General features: G+C 36.8%; 1 long non-coding RNA gene across 3 annotated transcripts in view; it reads right to left on the reverse strand.

Annotated features, from left to right (window-relative positions):
* Positions 1-560: 560 nt before the first annotated feature.
* The window catches only part of LOC135202726 (uncharacterized), a 32,887-nt gene continuing 18,702 nt past the window's right edge, over positions 561-14,745 (reverse strand). The window contains exons 1-4 of one of the 3 annotated variants that reach the window (XR_010311803.1): positions 13,890-14,149; positions 7,392-7,472; positions 2,490-2,555; positions 561-738 (exon numbers count right to left, since the gene is read on the reverse strand). This is a non-coding gene — a long non-coding RNA (uncharacterized LOC135202726). Of the gene's footprint in view, positions 739-2,489; positions 2,556-7,391; positions 7,473-12,092; positions 12,343-13,889; positions 14,150-14,745 lie in introns of those variants that run through there. The other 2 variants (XR_010311805.1, XR_010311804.1) reach the window with 2 other exon arrangements.

Raw genomic sequence — 14,745 nt, forward strand, 5'->3', positions numbered from 1 at the left:
GCTGAAGACCACCAAAGAGGGTCCATATTACGGCATCATGTTTCTGGAACCTTTGTTTCCCTCAACGAACGAGAATGGCTCAAGAGGTACAAGTAATGGCTGAAGAGGTACAGATCGGTGGTAATTTATACTAGTCGGCCGTAGCTACGTCACTTATGTTGAAAGCTGCTTTCTAATCCTGTTTACCGCTGGTTGGAGGATGATTTTATTGTGATCTGAATCCCAGATACCTAAAGGAACTTGGGATTTATTTCTTGATAAGATGATTCTCCAACCAGTGGTAAACAGGATCATAAAGCAACATTTTCGACTTGAGCGATGTACCGGTTGACTAGGATCCATACAAGTGAAAAATTGTTGATACCAAAGCTGCAAATGAAAAATCAAGTTTAATGAATATTTATTACAGCTTTTCAGTAAACTGGGGGACTTGTCACAGCTGTAATCAAGCAAATAAAAACCAGTTTTACATATTGAGTGATTTATTTCGCAAACTTATATCTGTGTATACAAACGCCTCCTGACAATACAGGCACCCACCACCCAGCAAGAAAAAAAAAAAAAATTACCGGCTTTGCCTAGAGTATATTATTACATAAGAAGTAGTAGCGACGTCTTCTTAGTGCTGCCTACTTCCTAATTTCTCGGATCTTATAGAAATCTCTGAAAAGTTGGTTGCTTCCTGAATTATTCTTCATTCTTCGTGTTGACCATCCTCCTCTTCCATGATAGGATTCTCTGTAAAGTACAATCTTATTTAGAAAACTAACATTCCACTCAAAATCGAGTTGACACACCAACGAAAGTCAGTTTATATTAGCTATGAATAAATCATAAGAGTATTTAAAAATTCATAAAGAATCATCATTAAAATGGGTGCTACTTTGGCTTGCTATATACACTTCACCTGCTCCTAGGTGCTAGTACTAAACATGGCAGAAGCTGCTTGGGACGCAGTGTTTAGTACTAGCACCTCTGAGTAGATGACGCGTATGTAACATGCCAAAGTAGCACCTTCAAATGTTCCAAAATATTATGCACACGTCATAAGAAAAAGTTAATGAGTATAATAATAAACTCAAGGCATTGGAATGTTTAAATGTTAAAAAATACTGTAACCACGTGTCAAGGAGAAAAAAAAGCTTACGAATTCGTAAGGCTAAAGAAAAGACGAGATTGGTATTGAACCAACCAATCATTAAAGCTCTAGTGACACTCAAAACTATAACCTTGAAGTTTATGTATGACATTAATTCGTGGATTGGTGAGTAGTTCCTCCTATTATTATAGCTTTTCTCTCTCTCTCTCTCTCTCTCTCTCTCTCTCTCCTCTCTCTCTCTCTCTCTCTCTCTCTCTCTCACACGCGCAAACCCACACACACATAAGTAAAAGACAAAACTGACTTTCAAAAGGAAGAACAATGCCATTTGAAACATGAGGCTTGATGCATACCAGAACGTGCTCAACAAAGCTTAGAAGAAAAAGTTAAAATTAGAAAAGTTAAATGTACCTTTATCGGCCTATAATGTCTGTGACAACGAACACGTGACATAGGGCTGTGAAATCAAGAAATCTGGACAAAGAATATGAATGGCCGAATTGTGGGAAAGACATCCCCTATCCCCCACCCCACCCCCCCCCGAGAGAGACGAAGGAGATAGAGAGAGAGGAGAGAGAGAGAGAGAGAGAGAGAGAGTAGAGGAACTTAGTGGTGGATATGGCTGCTGCAGAAATCTGCCAAACTCAAGTCACACCAGTCTCCCTAGACTAAACATACAGTACTCTAGTTCTTGGCATCCCTTCAGAGGAAGGATGAAGTGGATGAACAAAATGTTAAGGAGCTTTCATCCAGACCAACTTAATTTTTGACCACTAAAAGGAAATATATTGGAAAAGGGATCGCCATGGACGCCCTAGACAATGGTTAGAAAAAGCCCAACTGAAAAAAATCTTATTTTTCTTGATAAACCGTAAACATGCAACTACATATGCACTATGTATGAAGTACTCAACTATTATTTATCATTAATATAAGTATCTGAATAACATTTTCACATTCTTCTGAGAAACTCGGGGTTTATCTTGCACACTAACGATAGTACAGGACCTCATTTACCTTTCAAGCCTTCCTTTCCAATTAACCTTATCACCCTACCCCCCACACCAACACACACACACACACACACACACACACACTACTACTACTACTACTACTACTACTACTACTACTACTACTACTACTACTACTACTACTTTTGTCATCAGTCAACTAGAGACGACCAAAGATATTGCCTGTTATGTATTCAGTACCAAATAATGTCACAGGTACCTTTACTTGACAATGAAAAGGGCACATTGTGCAACTTTAATTATTGTTAAAATATTTTTTTTAAATATAATCTCAAGTACAAATCTACATCATCAGGTTGCCCTGTATCTATAACAGATATTGATTATGGTGAAAAAAGTAAATCACATTTTGTACTCACCGTCTGTGGCATTTCTTCATAGCAATTAGAGCAATTCGCACCAAAATGAGTAGAACCTTATTCAACCTGCTATGCGAGAAAAAATAGGGTAATATTCAAAGCATTTCAAATTCTCACTTGGATACCTTAAAACTCCACACAGCAGTACAATTGTATATGTTTGGAGCAGACGAAAAAACTACACCAAAACTTACGTAGTGCTCCTAAGAACATCCAAAGATAAGAGCAATTTTGCCATAGTTAAGATGGGGCCCAATACGGAAAAGCTAAAATAACAAATTTTATACTTCGTAATTACCAAAACTATTGAGGAGGATACACTTCCCAAACTACAAAGAAGAAAAGTCCACCCAACTGACAGCAGGACTCAATCAAGCCCCGTGGGCATGATAAAAGTCTTGTTAATTACCATAATCCATGGTAAAAATGATGCTCAAGGGAACAGAGTATCTATTGCTTTGAAGGTAGACACCTCTAGGTAAAGGCAAGTTCTACTATGTATAAAAAACTGTCATCTTTATTAGGATATGCGCCTGAAATAGTAAAATTGAGGTATATACAATCACTGGTAATAACATTAGGTAGTGCACACAAAGAAGTAATGTATAAAACTATGTCTTTTTAACAGCTGGAATGTGCATGACATGTGGAATGCACAGAAAGGTCAGGGGAGCTTTAATGAATATTATAAAAATAGTGCAGCTGGGCCACAAAGTTTTATTTCTAGATTCTCTCGGGTTGATGATAAGAATTGTTCCTAAATAAGATACTGGGGGACTGCCATTGAGATTGAATGGCTAAGAGGCTTGAGTAAATGAGGGAGCCGGGTGGACACACTATTACCACAGAAACAACATAGGTAGCAAGCCTGCTCACCAAGAGGGAGATTTCAGAGATTACAATTTATAACAAAAGAAGGTGGTTTAAGTATCAATATAGAGTCAAGTGTTGAGGGTGGCTAGTACAGTTAACCAATGGGAAGAGGTGAATAATATAGGTCATGGGTAAAAATTAATGACATAGGACACTGCAAGCAAGTTGGTAGTACCAGTACCAAAACTTTACATATGAGAAGAAATATTACAATACAAATATAAGCGCCTCAGCGGCGTGGTTGGTATGGTATTAGCGTCCCACCTCGGTGGTCGGGGGTTCGATTCTCGGCCATTCCATTGAGGAGTGAGAGATGTGTATTTCTGGTGATAGGAGATCACTCTCGACGTGGTTCGGAAGTCACGTAAAGCCGTTGGTCTCGTTGCTGAATAACCACTGGTTCCATGCAACGTAAAAGCACCATACAAACATACAATACAAAAATAGGTATAGCTTGACATATTATAGAATATCTTGATAAAGACAGGAAAATCTATGCTAAAACACTGCAAAAGGGTGTCACACAAAGCATCTGTTGCAAACCATAAACTTTCAACAGCCAATTTAGCCATGCAAGATCATTGGGTCGTTTAACTAGTGGAGAAAAATATATGAGAGGTTAAGACAAGTAGCCTATAGATAAGGCAGTTTCATCTAGAAGTTTTGACCTTGGAGCAAATGTTTTTGATAGTTTTCTATAAAAACTGACTGCAGACTGACAAGCAAAACTTTTAATTAATGTGCATCATGACAGAAACAATACTACCTGACAAAAACACTGAACATACTTTTACAACATTTCCTTTAATTTCTGAGTGTATCCTAATAGGCACATTTACATGAGGCAAGTTGACAAAGTTAATTTACTGTCCAAGTTACATTTCTATAAATCTCCAAAAAATGAATAACCAGTATGGAATGTCTTATGCTTTCTTAAATCATGAATCTTCTCCAAGAGCTGATCATTAGTGTTAGGAATTTTTGAAGCAGAAGCACTCTCACCAATGATCGTGAGTATGGGATCTTACGCTCAATATAGGAGGCAACCTCCCACGACCTATGATACAGAAACAAGAAACAATTTGTAAAATTATTCCCAATACATCAGTTTGCATATTTTGTCAAGTGTAAACTAACAAAGGTAAAGGTCTCTTTGGCATACATAAATTCAAATGAAAAAACCATCATTATATTACCTGACAATCTGAACAAAATATTCAAAAAAATTAAAACATTACAACAATCCCGTTGACCTTTTAGTAATTCTACAGAACAGTTCCGCACGGACTGCAAGGAACCGCGGATACGACATCCACTCTTGGAGGAATAATGGGCCCATTATTCCTCCAAGCATCCACTAGGGATTGGGGGGTATTTCTACAGAAGCTGTCCGCACCGACTGCAAGGAACGTAACCGCGGATACGACATCCGCTATAGGGATTGTGGGGTATCCCTACAGAAGCTGTACGTCGTGTTTAGTACTGGCCCCTGGGGGTTAATTACAGTCGTCCGAATAAATATTACTTGAAATTCTTGTTCAGTAGGTAAAACTGCATAGAAATACTACAACTGCCATAGTCTAGGCCGCCGCGGATAAATACCATCGATCTACCATTACTTAAAATTCGTGTTCAGAAGGTAAAACTGCATAAAAAACCGCAACTGCCATAGTCTAGGCCGCCGCGGAATAGTACCCTAGATCTACCGACCTTTTAATTACAATGATTCAAAATATGTAATAAGGTACCAAACATGTACACTGTACTCTATGCTACTAATCTAAATGGTATCAGATTACCCACAGTCAGGGACGGACTGGGACTAAATTTCGGCCCAGGACTTTTGATGTTCACCGACCCACTTGAAGATGGAGCTAAATAGAATTGGGCAGGTATATCTTGAAATAGAAGTATACATTTGATGGGACACACACACGTGTGTATATGTGTATATGTATATATATATATATATATATATATATATATATAATATATATATATATATATATATAATATATATATATATAATATATATATATATATATATATATATATATGTGTGTGTGTGTGTGTGTGTGTGTGTGTGTGTGTGTGTGTGTAATAGGTCGGATAAACTGCTCTGGGAAACATAAAACACATGCAGACATAACTAAAGGAATTACTTTTATTTTAGATTATCAAAATTTTCTTTAATAGTTCACTCTTGGAAGCAACTTTGTCAATTATTAAATAATTATCGAGAGACATTAATATATCCCTCTTTACTGTTTATAGCATAAACTCCTGGAGGCATTCCTGTGAGAGTCTGCTTCTTAGACGATTTTTTATGAATTTCAAGGTAGAAAAACTTCTCTCACAGGAAACTTGAGTAACTGACAAGGTCAGGAGATACTTGTAGGCTAGACCAATTATATAATAGGCATCAGTTAACAAGTTGTACCTACTGAGTGTCTGGTAACAGCAGACTGGACAATTCTTACATGATGAACATTTCGTTGCAATTGTCTCACAACTGTCTTCATTTAAATAAGACTCGTGTTCATCCTCATCATTCATATCTTTAACGGTGTAGTCTTCCAAGGGTGTATTTTTCAATTTTTCCCAGTGTGTAGCTAGATTCCTTAATTCCAACTTCAAGTTTTCAGCTGTTGCCCGGCTGTCGAACTTAAGAAGCAATGGCTTAGGCTTACTGGGTTCCTTAAATAAAGACTCATACTCTTCAATATTGTTGTTCTTCAGTTGATCAAAATTTCTTGGGTCTAGAATCGATAAATCGTTGTAGAGTCCCATGAGAAAGAAATCGGTCACTGAGGCTGTGTGTGACTTTGTCCAATATTGGATTATATACATTAACTTCATAAGCCCTCTATGCGTCATTCAGCGTTTCATCATAAGCCTTCTTGCCAGGCATCGTTTTCTTCTTTCTAACTCTTTTCAGTGGCAATTCTGTCTGCACCTCCAAGTCCAATTCTGCGTTCTCTTCATCTTCTACTGTTCATTAGCCCAACAAACAAAATGATCTGCAGCCACGTTAATACCCCCAAAATCTCTGTTTATTTTACCCAGACTCTCTTTAGTAGTAACAACCATTCTTTACGCAGAGAGAATATCCATTCTGTTTGTTTGCAAATATTTCGAAAGGGGAGTAGTCTGCTCAAATATACGGAGAAATATTTGAGTAGTCAGTATGGTTTCATATTTGAGCAGTGATTCAATGTATGATTTGGTTTTGCTGCGAACATCTAATTTCATATTTTCATGTTCTTGTATGGTAGCCAAAGTTAGCAGAACATCTGTGTATAAGGCATTATCAGGCTTGCCAAAGTTTCCAAATATTTTTCTTAAAGCATTATCTTTAGCCCACCAGCGAGTTTCTCCGATATGAGAGAGGCGTTGATGGCGAGAACTTTTGTTTTCATTCACCCAAATAATCATTCGCTTATAAGATTCTCTGATAAAGATTGCAATATCATTCCCTATTGAACAGTTTTTTTTTTATTGTATTGATCTTTATTATATATTTATGTGTGCCTGTGTAATCATAGATTTCTGACTGTGTTGCCCATATTGTATACTGCCTGATGGTTAATGAACGATAGCTTACAGGAAATGTTGATAAATTTATCGGAACCACCATTTATAGGGACAATTCAAGATTACTCTCTTGCAATAGCTGCATTAAGGTGAGCTGGCGATGATATTCATGTCCCCCCCCCCCCCCTTCTCTCTCTCTCTCTCTCTTTCTGTTTTTTTTTTTTTTTTTTTTTTTTTTTTTGTCCAATTCTATTCTCTCTTTTTTCCCTTATTCTTCAGATTTTAAAGTTTTCTTTCTAACTTTTTTTAAAATGTTTTATTTATTTTTATTTATTGATTATTTTTTTTTACCATAGACCGGCCCTAAGGCCCCTTTTAACCACCGGCCCAAGGGGAAAAGTCCCCTTTCTCCAAATGGCCAGTCCGTCGCTGCCCATAATGCAATTACAGCATACAAAAACAATGTGGTTTCAAAAAATTCTTTACGTTACTCACCATTCGCTGCTTCTTCAAAGTCTTTGCCTCTATTTCTGGCACTCCTGGACTGGTCTGAAAGGAATATGCCGTATCTTGCCTCTGTAAAACAAAATATTATAGCTTTAGTACATTCAAATACAGTAATATATTTTCTTACAATTATTGTCATACACAAACTCTGTCAAATATGCCTTTCCTAATTGCACTGCCTCCACCTCTGTGCTAATAGCATCCCTTTGGCCCTTATACCAAATACTTTCGGGCTAGTGTACTTCTTTAGTCATTTGCCTAAAATTAATACAGATCATAATTCACTGAGTTCGAGTAACACCTCATTTCTTTGCAATGCATAGAAGTAATATGAAAAATATTTACTCTAAGAGCAACAATCACTTCTCTAATCCACTCATTGCACAGATAATAGCGAAACCAAAATTGATGTGTCTTTGATAATTTAAGCAATCTTTGTAAAAACATAATAGTTTCATTTGTAAAAATTAACTATACACGCATTAAGTTAATCTCCATATAGAAATTTTTACTAGATACTGAAAAACTAAGGTAAAAAATGTGAGCCAAGTAAAATTAGCAAAGCAAAATTTCACACATTTAGGCCTAGCATACAAACGCCTCTAGGCGACAGCTTAGTCATTGGTTCCAAAAATTTCAGGAAACTCATTTACTTGTAGTTAAACAAATGTACTAATCCATAGCCTAAAATCTTGATACACAGCTCCCTTTGCCCAGCAAAATTTCATCTTATAAAAATGGACGGGTCAGATTTTTTCTTCTTGGGTATCTACTGGTAAAACTAGGCTGGTATCCAAGCCTAGCCTAATGTTTGTATTAAGTTCACGAGTAACCCATCCCTTTGGTATGTAAAACGTTAAAGGCATAAGTAGATAATCTATTATTTCGGAAATTTAACCCTCTAGACTAGGTATCTATGATACCGCATTAATTACCTTAAATTAGTACACATAAAAAGCATATAGACTATTTTAAAAGAACTTGCTTAAATTTTGGCTAAAATTGAACAATTTGCTCACGTAACTGTATTACGGCTGTTGCCTTGTATAATAAGGCGCCCTATGAGGTAATGTTAGACTTGCGATAATCTTACGCTAAGTCGGTTGGTTATGCACTTCCATACTCATTGGAGTGTCTTGGGGTTTGTAGATCACTTACGAAGTCGGTATTATCTTCTTTGGTTATGACGACGATGTGTTAAACTCATGATGATTCGGCAATGATGTGAGGTTCTAGTAGAAAACACGAAGTATAAAAAAATACTTATATTCTCTGAGATTACATGATGAAGTTCAGAGGAAATTTGTACAGGTCTTCTAATGACGATGGCTTGATCGCTTCTGCCAATGATAATGGCTAGTAATTCTGTTCTCTCTACCATCTCGGTTACAAGTCATAAAGGAAGCAGACAGTAGCTCGAACATATGAACATACATACAAATGAGACACATTACTAATCACGTAGGCCGTTTGAATTATAGGTCGCGGTAGTTGTCTCAAGCAGAGAGCTTGGACTAATGTTTCAAAACAAATGAATGACCACAGGTGACGGCACGTCACCTTAGCCTACTTTATTGTATACGTCATCTTAGCGTCTCTAGTCTGATCACATTCCTGCAAGCAATCTGGTTGACCTCTTTAGTTTTAGTCTTTTATATATATGGAGTAACATTCCATATTTTTATTATGTAATCACTTACAACTGCACATCTGAAGGTACCTACCTAGCAGTATCAAATTTTTCATCAGTGGTACCCTACCCTATTTGCTTGAACCGATATAACACCAAAATGGTCATACCTTTTGCAGCATAGAGTAAGTTTGGAAAAACTCCTTTAGATCATTGGTTCTTAATCTGGGGGGCGCGCCCCTCTAGGGGGGCGTCAGTGATTTCCGGGGGGGGGCCGGGGGGGGGCACGAGCCTCAGGTGAAAAGAAAGAAGTTTTTCCATTTATGGTTATTTTCATGACAAGAGCATGAAATCCGAACATGAAGCCTTGCTTTTTCACACGAACGTACGATGGCTATCAAAAGGGAACATGCTTGGCCGGCTTTATGAGCTACGAGAAGAAGTAGCAATATTTTTAGATTCACAGCAGAAGGCAGACTTTCATGACAATTTCCAATCGGAAGGCTTTCAGATAACTGTAGCTTACCTGGTGGACATTTTTGAAGCATTGAATGCTGTGAACCTTAAACTACAAGGGAAAAGCATCAACATCACGCACCATGACACCATTCGAGCCTTCATGGCCAAACTCGACCTCTGGAAATGTCGGGTTCAGCAGGGAAATGCAGTCAGTTTTAGGATCTTGGATTCTGCTCTCGCTGACAGTAACCTAGACTCTGACTTAAAGCAACAAATAATCACTCATTTAAGTGACTTGAAAGCAGAATTCATCAGATACTTCCCAGATATAGATGACAAGCGTGAAGCCTGGAAATTCATCAGGAACCCATTTCAATGGGAAGTAGCTGATGTTGCTGATGAAGTCCAAGAAAAGTTCCTAGAATTGAAGTTCAACTCTACAGCTAAAGAAGACTTCAAAGATATGGATTTGGAGACGTTCTGGGTCAAATACCTTCCTGTTTACCCTCTGATCTCACAACAGGCTCTTCGGATTCTAACAATGTTTGGATCCACATGTCTATGTGAAACTGCATGTTCCACGCTCGTTGCTATCAAAACCAAGTACAGAAACCGCCTGAATGTTGAAGGGGACTTACGATGTGCACTCTCAAGCATTTGACCACGTATTCAAGATCTGGTAGCTAAGGAGCAGTGTCAAATATCTCACTAACCATGTATTCAAGATCTGGTAGCTTAGAACAGTGTCAAATATCTCACTAATGTAATTCATGCTTAGTAATTTTCTTTTTAAATCTGGGGGTGAAATTTGTCTATAGATGCAAGGAGGGCGTGGAGGGAAAGAGCTGTTCCTAGAGAGGGCGTGGTAGTAAAAAGGTTAAGAACCACTGCTTTAGATGGAAACCAATTCCTAACAAAATAAAAAATTTTACTTCATTTAAACAGGCTACTACTACCTACTATGAGATTCAGGGCCTCTATAACACTTTTTTTTTTTTTTTTTTTTTGCAATAACTTTTTATCTATGCATTTCATAAATATAACGCTTTTTCAGAATACATATTATACCTACACAAATTTTGACTGTATTCTGCATTACGTAGGTTGAATAAATTTGGTACTTATGTAAAAGTGACTTTTTTTTTTTGAAGAATGGCCAACTTACTCAGAGAAAAGGTTTCGAACGCACTCGTTACATAACTTATAACAGCATTTCTTCCCTCTTTCTCGATGGATGATTGGCTATACGTAATGAAGGCTAAACCTCTGGCAACAATGACAAATTTAAATACTAGCAAAGCAGTACACCTTTATGAACTCTGGAACCTCTCCACTGATAATTGTCATAATGAACAAACCAACAAAATATGTTAATACAAAAACTTTGATTATTAGTCTAACTCCCAAAATAGGTTTCCCAAGAAATTACAGACTACTATATAGGTCACAATCAGATTGACAAGATGTAGGGGATAGTTAGTAATTTTCAAAAACATAGTAGACAAGCTTGATTTGATAACTATATCCAATGTCAAGCAATTTTTATTTATTGGCTATCTACCTATTTACTGAAATAAATAGCCGGTACCGTATATTGGCTTTAAACCTTCACCAATAATTATCGTCAGAATGATTACTTCATGAGGCTCCATCCACTTTCGCCTCGTTATAATTCAGGATAACACTGAAGGCTACCATGGGCATTGTTGGATTAGAAAATTTAACTTCTGGCTATAAAAACTAATGGTATTTCTACAGAAGCAGTCCGCACGGACTGCAAGGAACGTAACCGCAGATACGACATCCACTAGGGATTGGGGCGTCCAATGTATTTCGCCGTGTTTAGTACTGGCCTCTGGGGCGGTTAATTACAGTCGTCCGAATAAATATTACTTAAAATTCTTGTTCAGTAGGTAAAACTGCATAGAAAAACCGCAACTGCCATAGTCTAGGCCGCCGCGGATAAGTACCCTAGTCTACCTATATTACTGCTATACTTTTGCGGCACTACTGCTACAGTAGTATTACTACGCTAGCACTGATACCGCACCCACATCTATGTATCGTTCCGCCATTCATAAAGTCTTTGGGCTTCAGAGCCGATGGAGTTTCTGTCTGGTGGATGGGCAGGGCAACATTTCGTCAGAAGGGGTTTACCTTGCTTACGTAATGAATGTTTTTCAACTCTTGGCTCGTAATCATTGGCCATGGCGTTGGCTAGAGCATTTTTACTCTAAAAAAAATTAAAACTATCGGGTTTAGGTTATTGATAATGTGCATTTTACTCTAAAAAAATTAAAACTATCGGGTTTAGGTTATTGATAATGTGGACAAAATTTGTATGTGGTTGTAAAATATACATATGTCAACTTTCAGCTACATCCGATGCTTTGACAAGGAGCAAAGTACAAAAATCCGTGTTACAGAGACCCTGAATCTCATAGTAGGTTTGGACCTACAATGCTGAGCCGGCTAGAGGGGCCTACCTATTAAAAAACGAAAAACAATGAAAAAACATGGTCTATGGTAACTTCATTGCATCAGTTTAAAACACAAGTATCGTTCCATTATTATTTTACATAATAAGAAGGTTAACTCACCGTATTTTCCATTAAATCTGGAAAAACTAGAAACACCCATCATGCCGGGATCACAGTACGATCCTTGACGTTTAAATGACTGACATCTGTCCTGACTGACTCCTATGCAGCCTGTCAGAGTCAAATCCATGGTAATGTTGGTTGCGTTCTCTTCCATCAAAAATCAAAGTTTCATGTACAGTAAGTTCCAAAACTGAAGCAACAAATTTCAGAGAATTTCGTTCGAAATTCACTAACTGGCAACTACAACTCGTAGCTGAAAAAAATATTTTTTTTCTACAGTGAAAGCTCTATCAAGCAAAATAAAGCTAACATATGATGCACAAATATCAAATCTATAATATTTATAACAATCATAAGAAAAAATTACGGTAATAGTAATTATTTTAAAGTATAGCAATTACTTCAAGCTATAGAAACGAAACAATTTGAAATTCTCGTTCAACACAGGATTACCTAACATTACCATTTAATTTTAGTTCGAGCAATGTGGAAACAAATATTTAATATTATAGTGTAATATCAATTATTTTAGCGAAGATGCATAAAACCATGCAAGTATCAATAGAATGTGAAGGGAAAATCTCCGCGACATTAAACATAATCAACCATGAATGCACCTAGATTCAATGGAGAAGTTCGGGGGTGGTTGGTAATTCTGATTCTAGCTTCTAGGACCGAGCATATAAAACACATCTTCGAGAGAGGCTCTAACCTCTGCTGCTACCTTCAGGTGACTAGGCCTAGTTCCGGGCATTGCAAGGCTTACAATGCAGGGCCACTGTCTGTTATTTACGCAGATAGAACCTTCAGGACCGACACCATACCTGCCATTGCACCTGGGAAAACAGAGACTCGCTATATAAAAATAAGAAAGTCGGTCGCAAGCAACCAGAACACCCGTAAAATCACCATCTGGTTAAGTAGGGAGACGACAGACCCCAACCACCCCTTCTTTTCCCCCTCTACTCTACCTCTACCCACAATACTAACTCCACCTTTTTCACTTTCAACCTGATTACCTCAAATCTTCTAATCATATCCCAACCGTGAAATTTAAGACTGAATTTGCGTAAGTGGGCGTATCATGAGGCAGTGATATCACCCAAATTCATATTTCCACTGACAACCAGTAATCGGTTCGATCCAGTCAAGTATTATTGCATAACAGAAATTTATGAATTTTGGGGGGATATATATATATATATATATATATATATATATATATATATATATATATATATATATATAAAGAAGCAACTGAGCATGACCAATAGGCCTAGTGCTCGATTCTTAAAACAGACCTCTGGTTATTCCTGATAGGTAAAATTGTCCTGAGAGAGAGAGAGAGAGAGCATAACAGGGGATACTCGAATTAAAATAATGCTCGCCAAGCATATTCACACTCCGGATCGTATGGACAAGAATAGTCTCACTTATGCACTGAAAAAAAAGTGGAAACCTACGACAAAATACTTATTTGGTGCGCCACTGAACGCAATTCCGCATGCAAAATTTTGCACAATCGAGAAATTCCATGAAATTATTAACTAACAAGCTGGAAAATATATTTCCTTGATTCTTGAAATAGGCCTAACCATGTAACCAACGCTAAACGCGCACATGACTTGGATTTTTTTTTTTTTTTTTTTTTACAACCAACTTGTCTTATTTATATTTCATTTATTGAGATGCTAAACTTCACTGTGCTTTATCAAAAGAAATCAAAATAACTTTCGATATAACGCTATAAAAGTAGAAAGTTAATTTACAAAATAGGTTATGGCCAATGCTTACGTATGCACACGGTTCCTGCTGCCACTCTATGGTGAACACTTCATATCACACTTTGGAAGCCCCAGATGCTTCTTTGGGGAATTTCTTTTTTTTCTATTAATAAACAATCACTGAACTAACATTGATCATTCACTGGGGAAATACTTTGTGCGCTTATACAGTTAATCACTGATACGTATTATCAGATAAATAGGATGACAATAATTGAAATAAAATATACTAACTGGCAACCCCATGAGTTTCTATAGAAGTACGATCAATTCTGAGATTTGTCGCTTCACTTCTGGAACTTACTGTACCTTAACATTTCCGATTTTGTAAATTATTCAACTGCAAAACTGAAGGCGCCGAGAATGATGTTTATATATCCTTCCAAACCATTAGATTTTCTTTTATACAATCGTCATTAAAGTTAGTAGTTTAGAGGACCTAGTTCGTGAAATTTTAACTATGAAATTCCAAGTTTGAAAAGACCTTTTGTTTTCTTCCGTCAAGTAAAAGAAAAAAAAAAAAAATAAATAAAAATCACGCACTATAGAATCCCTGATTTTCCGAATATGGAGTCAGTTACAAAACTTGAGAGGTTGTGAATTAATAATTCTATATCTGTTTTCTAAGAAACAGAATTTATATATATATATATATATATATAATATATATATATATATATATATATTATATATATATATATATATTATTACAATCAACATCATCACCCCTTGTTATTGGATGAGGTAAAATTTCAGCTCCGGTTTCAACTATTTTTTTTTTAATATATCACCATTTATTAGGAAATATCAGTGTACGCTATTGACTGTTACTATATGTTTTATAGTCCTTAGATGATATTTTTATC

Source organism: Macrobrachium nipponense, chromosome 33 (assembly GCF_015104395.2).
Source record: "Macrobrachium nipponense isolate FS-2020 chromosome 33, ASM1510439v2, whole genome shotgun sequence".
Classification (NCBI taxonomy): domain Eukaryota; kingdom Metazoa; phylum Arthropoda; class Malacostraca; order Decapoda; family Palaemonidae; genus Macrobrachium; species Macrobrachium nipponense.